Source organism: Peromyscus maniculatus, chromosome 2, assembly GCF_049852395.1.
Source record: "Peromyscus maniculatus bairdii isolate BWxNUB_F1_BW_parent chromosome 2, HU_Pman_BW_mat_3.1, whole genome shotgun sequence".
NCBI classification, from domain to species: domain Eukaryota; kingdom Metazoa; phylum Chordata; class Mammalia; order Rodentia; family Cricetidae; genus Peromyscus; species Peromyscus maniculatus.
Window position 1 is genome coordinate 138,023,637 of NC_134853.1, and position 6,770 is coordinate 138,030,406.

A 6,770-nucleotide genomic window follows, 5' to 3' on the forward strand; every position below is an offset into this window, starting at 1 on the left:
CTATAATGTTATCTACAGTTAGCATGTTTTGTGTTGGTTTATAGCTACACTGTTATTTTCTAGGAAATATAGCAGGTTACATATTCCATACTACTTGCTGCCTTCTAAGTAGAGCAGCCAACATATCAGACCATGGCCACAGAGTGGGTATTTCTTATCTCCAAACAAAAACTTTCTACCTCCTGCTGTCAGGCAAGACCATACTACTTGCTTTGGCAAGTTTCTAGGATGACATGTTGGATATAAGATTTTTACTTCAGGATGGACGTGAGAAGTCAGAAGGTCATTTTCAACCTATAGCTTAGATAAAACAAAAAGTGGGTCATTGTAGCTATGATTGAGTAAGATTACTGAGGTGTTTGGAATTGTACCTTAGTATAGCCTGTCAATCAATATAGCCACATTGGTTTCACTGTGGCTTGTTCCAAGTACAACACCAGTTCATTTGCAAAGGTCAGTTACAATCAATAAAGACACTCTGCCTTCCTTAAATACTCAATACTTCAATTAAGCCTCTCCTAGATCCTTATTCTCTCTTCCACCCTACCATGCCCCATCACCTTGAGAAATGCCCTCTTGATGTCTTTGTTCCGCAGGCTGTAGACAAAGGGGTTGAGCAAGGGTGTGAAGGCATTGTAAAAGAGTGAGACCTGCTTGTCTCGCTCAGGAGAGTAGCTGGAGTTGGGCCTCATATAGATGTAAGGGGCTGGACCATAGAAGAGTGTGACCACAGTCAGGTGAGAGGCACAGGTAGAGAAAGCCTTACAGCGGCCCTGGGTGGACCTGATCTTTATAATTGCCATGGCAATATGAACATAGGAGGCCACAATGAGGGAAATGGGAATAACAACCACAAAAACACTCAAGACCAGATCTACCATCTCGATGATGTGGGTATCCATACAAGCCAGGCTACGCACTGCAGGGCCTTCACAGAAATAGTGGTTGACCTTGTTGGGCCCACAATATGGCAGACTCATGGTGAAGAAAGTATGTAACAAGGCAGAGAGAAAACCACAGACACAAGACCCAGCTGCCAACCGAATGCACAGTCCCCAGTTGAGGATGACAGTATAATGAAGTGCATAGCAAATGGCCACATATCTGTCATAAGCCATGACAACAAAGAAAGTGCACTCAGTTATACCTAGTACACCAAACATATACATCTGCATCCAGCATCCAGCAAAGGAAATGGTCTGAGAGTGAGCAAGAAGATGCACCAACATCTGGGGCATGGTGGTGGTAACATTGCCCATATCCAACATGGCAAGTATACAGAGGAAGAAGTACATGGGAGTGTGCAGCTGTGTGTCCAGGCAGATCAGCATGATGATGAGACCATTTCCTAGGACTGAGCTCAGGTAGATGAGAAGGAACACAATGAAGAGGATGCTGTTGGTTGTGGGGTCACTGGAGAAGCCAAGCAGGATAAACTCAGAAACCCAGCTTTGGTTCTGCCCTGGAATCATCCACATGGTGGGGCCTGTAAGAGAATCATGTTCATTTATGTGTCTCCTGACACATGCTAGCTATAGAGGGAGAAAGGGAAGATACAGGCTGGTGACATGGCTCAGAGGTTAGGAGCACTGACTGCTGTTCCAGGGAACCAGCTAGTTCAGAGCTTCCTGTGCCTCCAGTTCCAGGGGATCTGAGTCTCTCCTGTCACCTCCACAGGCAAGAGTTATACATGGTGCACAAACATGTATGTAGACAAAAAACCATACACATAAAATAAAAATCATACTTTTTAATTAAGAAAAGAAAGGCTGGGGTCTGGGTTTGAGCAAACTGTTCAGTTTCTGTGCACACTTCTCAAGTTGCTCAACCTCCCAATACCTCAGTTTCTTCATCTATCAAATGAGGTTGATGACACTCATGTCTCAGGACTATGATGAATATCTAAAGTTTCTCACAGAACTCCTGGAAACACCATGTAATACATGACATGTCGTGTAGAATCTTAAAGTCTCATTCCCTTTCTGGGAAGGCAGAGACAGGGGATCCTCACAGCCATAGTCCCATGAGTAATGACAGAAGTTCACGTGTGCAATTCACTGGAGACACTGGAGTCTTTCCAGGCAATGCTGATGGACCGTGTGGATATGGGAGCAGGAAAGTCATTTCTTCCTTTTTTACTCCTACCTCCATGGACACACAAAACATCAATTCCAGGCATACCATAGCTTTAAGTGGCAAATCTAAAACAACGAAATTTTTAGAATCAAACCATATAAATATCTTTATTCTTTTGGGGTAAGCAAAATTTCTCTAAAAGAGCACAAAAAAGTACATTTCATAGAGGGGGGAAATAATGGTAATCTAGATTAAGCAAAATAGAAGTGCTCAAAATATTTATAGAAAGAATTAGAAAAGCACAAACATAACAACAGATGCTCCAATGGAACAGTGAACAATATTTAAAGGGCATTTCACAAGGCATCTGTCTAGTGAGCACTGATGAGGCTCAGGTCCTCAGCACCATTACTCATCTGGAAATTGCAGGAGAACACCACAGTGCCAATGCCCACCTGCCTGTTCTCCATCTCACATCCCCACACACCTACCAGCATGGCCACAGTCACAGAGATCTAGTGTTGATGAGAGTAACTGGATCTCATGGGAGAGTAAATTAAAATGATCCCCTTAGTGTGTGCCTGGCTGTGTTCCCTAACATTGAACACACTTAATGCATTGTCCATCAATACAAATGTTAACTATATTTCTAAAAGAATATGTAAACATATATGCACATACACAGATATGTTCATGGAAAGATATGTAAAGGAAATTTCCAAACACTACTCAAAATTGTCTGAACGAGGGCATCACTAATATGCTAAGCACAACAATGGTTAAGGTGGGAATTGACTTTGATGGCAGTAGAAATATGAAAGAGCCTTCTAGTCTTCTCTTTCCCTGTCCCCATCCCCTCTTCTAACTAGTCTACTGCTCATGACCCTCACTGCTGTCCTTCCTTTCAACCCAGGTCAGGAGCTCATCATCTCTCCTGGCAGTTCTGCATTAGCATCTGCATCTGCATCAGCATCTCCATGTGCCCCTTGCCTCTATGTTTTCCTCCTTCAGTACAATCTTTTCTTTTTCTTTAATTACTTAAAATTATGTTCATAATAATATACTTTGATCATATCCCTCCCCTACACTAGCTTCTCCCAAAACTCTCAAACCAACTTCATATTCTTTCCTCCCACTCTCTCTTTCAAGACAAAACAAAACAAACAACAGAAATTGAAAACATAAACTAAAAGAAAGACAATCAAAACAAAACAAAATCCATGGAGAAAGTCTCCTGTTGGCCAACTGCTCCCGAGCATGTGGCCAGCCATAGAGTGTACCTGATATGGGCAGTGACACTTTATTGAAGGAAACTGTTTTTCCCTGTCCTGATCGGGATCAATTGGAAATAAGTTCTTGTTTAGGGGCAGGACTTTGTGTCCACTTCCCTTTCTCAGTGCTGGGCATTTGTCTTCCCCAACAAGTTCTTCATGTGACTCCTGCATTGGTTTTTCAAAGTCTTCAGATTGCTCCTATGTGGCCCCTGCTGAAAGCATTTTACAAGTTCCCATGCCCTATCATCTGAAGTGGGTGCACAGGGCATTCCTAAACCTCCTGCTCTGTGGAGACTCAGCCTCAGCACCCAACAGTCTCCTCCATCTCTGCTCTCTCCACACACAAATCCCCGGGCAAGCACACCCACTGTCCTACATGCCTCTGCCTCTCCCCCCTTAAGAAACCGCCTGGCTTTCATCATGGAGGGGAAAAGCACCTGCACTGTGTTGCCCACACTGTTGCCACAGCAGGACTCAGCTTAGCCAGAAGCCTTCCCTGTTATGCTTCCACCTCCCACCCCTAACTCTGGTACCTGCTGCAGTTCTTGTTCATTGGTCGGTTACAATCTGAAGAATCCTAGAGGGGTCTGATATCAATTGTGACACCAAAAACTTGGACAAAACATTTGTTACTCTTTTGTTAAATGAACCTTCACACAACTAAGGAAGATTTATCTCTGAAGGGGTATGGCTGTATGGGAGACTTCCTAACATTTGCAATAGTAAGAAAAGAACTAATATTTACTTGGATAATTTATATATTCCAATCAATGTTGCACTAACTTTAGTTTAACAGCACAACAGTTCACTGAAGGAAGTATTCTTACTTGTGTGTTACAAGTGAGCACCTAAGGCCTGGAGAGGGAGGTTTGTTTCAGATTGCAAGCTCAGCATGGGAGAAGTGGGGGTTGAGAGGTGTGTCCTCAGAGCCTGGCTCTCAGTCACCTTCTCTGCTTCTGGCACACAGGCTCTGAAGACGGGAAGGTGAGGAAGGCAAAATCTTCACATTGTCCATCTATTTGAGTTTACTGAGATTCAGCACAGGCTAGAGCCCGCCTAGGACAGAGCTGGATGACTAGCCACAGACCAGCTCTCCTGATGAGATTTCCCCTCATGTCTGAATGTGGGAGATACTGAGATGTATTGAAAGTAGAAGGATCCAAGAAGAGAGGATATGAAGTGTGATTTCTATGGCATGGGACATTTAGTGATCCATAGCATGGTATGGTTTACTTCGCTTACAGTGTCCTAGTAGGAGAGCAGCTCAAATCTATGAGCCAAGGACTCATACATATAGACATCAGGATTTAGTGGCAAGCCAGAGAAAAGCTACATGTGTTAGCCGCAGCCTACAAAACCCAAAGCGGGAAGGTTTAAGATCAGGAGTCCTAGGATATACATAACTATATAGCAAGGTTAAGGCCAGGTTGGCTACAGGGGACTAACCAAAAGAAAATAAAAGAAAAAAATCATGATTGCTCTGCCCACAATGTGTATCAAGCTGTGACTCTGTGGTGTGGTCAAAGACATTGACCATCACTTTCTGCCTCACTTGGGATCTTTTAGCTTAGGACTCTATATTCTTTATGTCTCAACTTGAATTGAAACAGAAAAATCCTCCATAAATATTTATTAAATTAATAAATGAACAAAGGAAGAAGGAAGTAAGAACACAGGATTGAGAAGGAGAAGAAAAAAGAGCAGGCAATGATGGGAGATATCTGGTGAGTTTGAGATGTATGCACAGAGGACCTGAGATGGATGGCTTGACTAATTATTATATCTAGACCCACTTGCCTGAACCACAAATAAAAGCCAAACACCAGTGACCATCTTACCACTTTAAATCCAGGATGTGTCATTGAGTGGCAGTTTCTTGCTTGTACGAGGTAGCCACATTAAGCAACTGAGTCCAGAGACTTGGGTTTCTAGGCAGCTCAATCTCCTGAAAAATTCCAAGATGCTGTGGAGTTTGAGGGACTGAATATCTCATTTCCTCTGCAAATAGGCCAGCTGGGATCCCTGAAGATGGTCCATATAAAACCCTGCTTAGCAAAGGCAAGCTCAGACATCTTCACCTCTTCCCAATGGGAACAGATGCTGAGGTTTTATGGCCCTGCCTCCTCTCTGAGCCTCCCCAGGAGAGCTGGGAAAGGACCATTCCTGTTCCCAGTAGGGATGCTAAGATGATCCCTGGATAATGTCAGCAAGAGCACTTCAGTGAGACCCTTGGGGGCAGAGCAGGAGGAAACAACCCACAGGAGGAGGAGTGGTGACCTGTTCCCTTCTCTAGACTAATTGGGAATTAGAGCAGCTCAGAGAAGGGGAGGTGGGACTTGGTCACCTGAGACACAGGTCAGGGACTTGAGTTCTCATTCTGATTCCTGCTTTACAGCCCAAACCCTGAGCCCTGACACTCATGAGACCATGTTTGAGTCACACTCCTCTTCCTTCCTCAGCTACCTTGGGGCAAATCATTGTCCTCCCTTTTCTACTGTGCAATACCTGAACAAGTTGCTCAGCCACTCTGGTGCTAATGAAGAGTCAACAACTATCGGGTCTGGAGGGTGGGTGTGAGAAAAAGTGGATGTGCTGCTGTTGCAGAACCCCCAGTTTGTTTCCTAGCACACATGTGGCAGCTCACAACCATGTATATCTTCAGTTCTAGAGGATCTGGTGCCCTCGTCTGACTCAGGGACCACGGGTGGATGTGCTGTTCGTACATACATGCAGGAAAAATGGTCATAAAAATAAACAAGCAAACAAAAAGAGTCAAGCATGGCATAGCCACATGCAGGCCGGCAGTGACATCTTATGCCAGTGGGGTGAGAAAACACTCATATGCTCATGTCTCTCAGATGCAAATAAGAATTTGGGTCCAAATATCTCAAGCTCTGGAGCATGTTCTGTCTAACTTGCTGTTATTTGTTTTTCTGCCTCAGTTTTGTCTTCTGTAGAATTCCAAAAGTAGCCTCTTCCCTTCTAGGATGGCTAGACGATAAATGTGATGATGTCAGCACCCTGACACAAGTTCTGGCCAGTGTTCCATGATCTCGAATCTTCATCCCCTGCCTTCTGTCTATGTCTTAGTTTCCTAATGATTCAAAGGAGAAGACGGGACTATAAAATCTTCCTACAGAGAGTGATTGATGATAAGGGGTTGGAGTCTGTGAGCTGCTCCTTAAACACAGCCAACAGTAACAGTTCATTATAAAATGACAACTAAATAAATTGTACAGGAAACAAGGGCAGAGTGTCTAGGAATGTAGCTCAGCTGTATAGCACCCAAGTAAATAGAATGCTCGAGGCTAGAGTTTGAGTCCCAGCACTAATAAAAGTGAAGCAACACAGGCTCTGAACTCTGCACAGCCTGGTGAGCACCTGCATTGTCCTGTGTCCTGTGCTCCAGCAGTTGTTCAC

General features: G+C 44.0%; 1 pseudogene; it reads right to left on the bottom strand.

Moving 5' to 3' along the window:
• Positions 1–518: 518 nt before the first annotated feature.
• Positions 519–1,527, bottom strand: LOC102903514 (olfactory receptor 2A12-like; annotated as a pseudogene).
• Between the last annotated feature and the right edge of the window lie 5,243 nt (positions 1,528–6,770).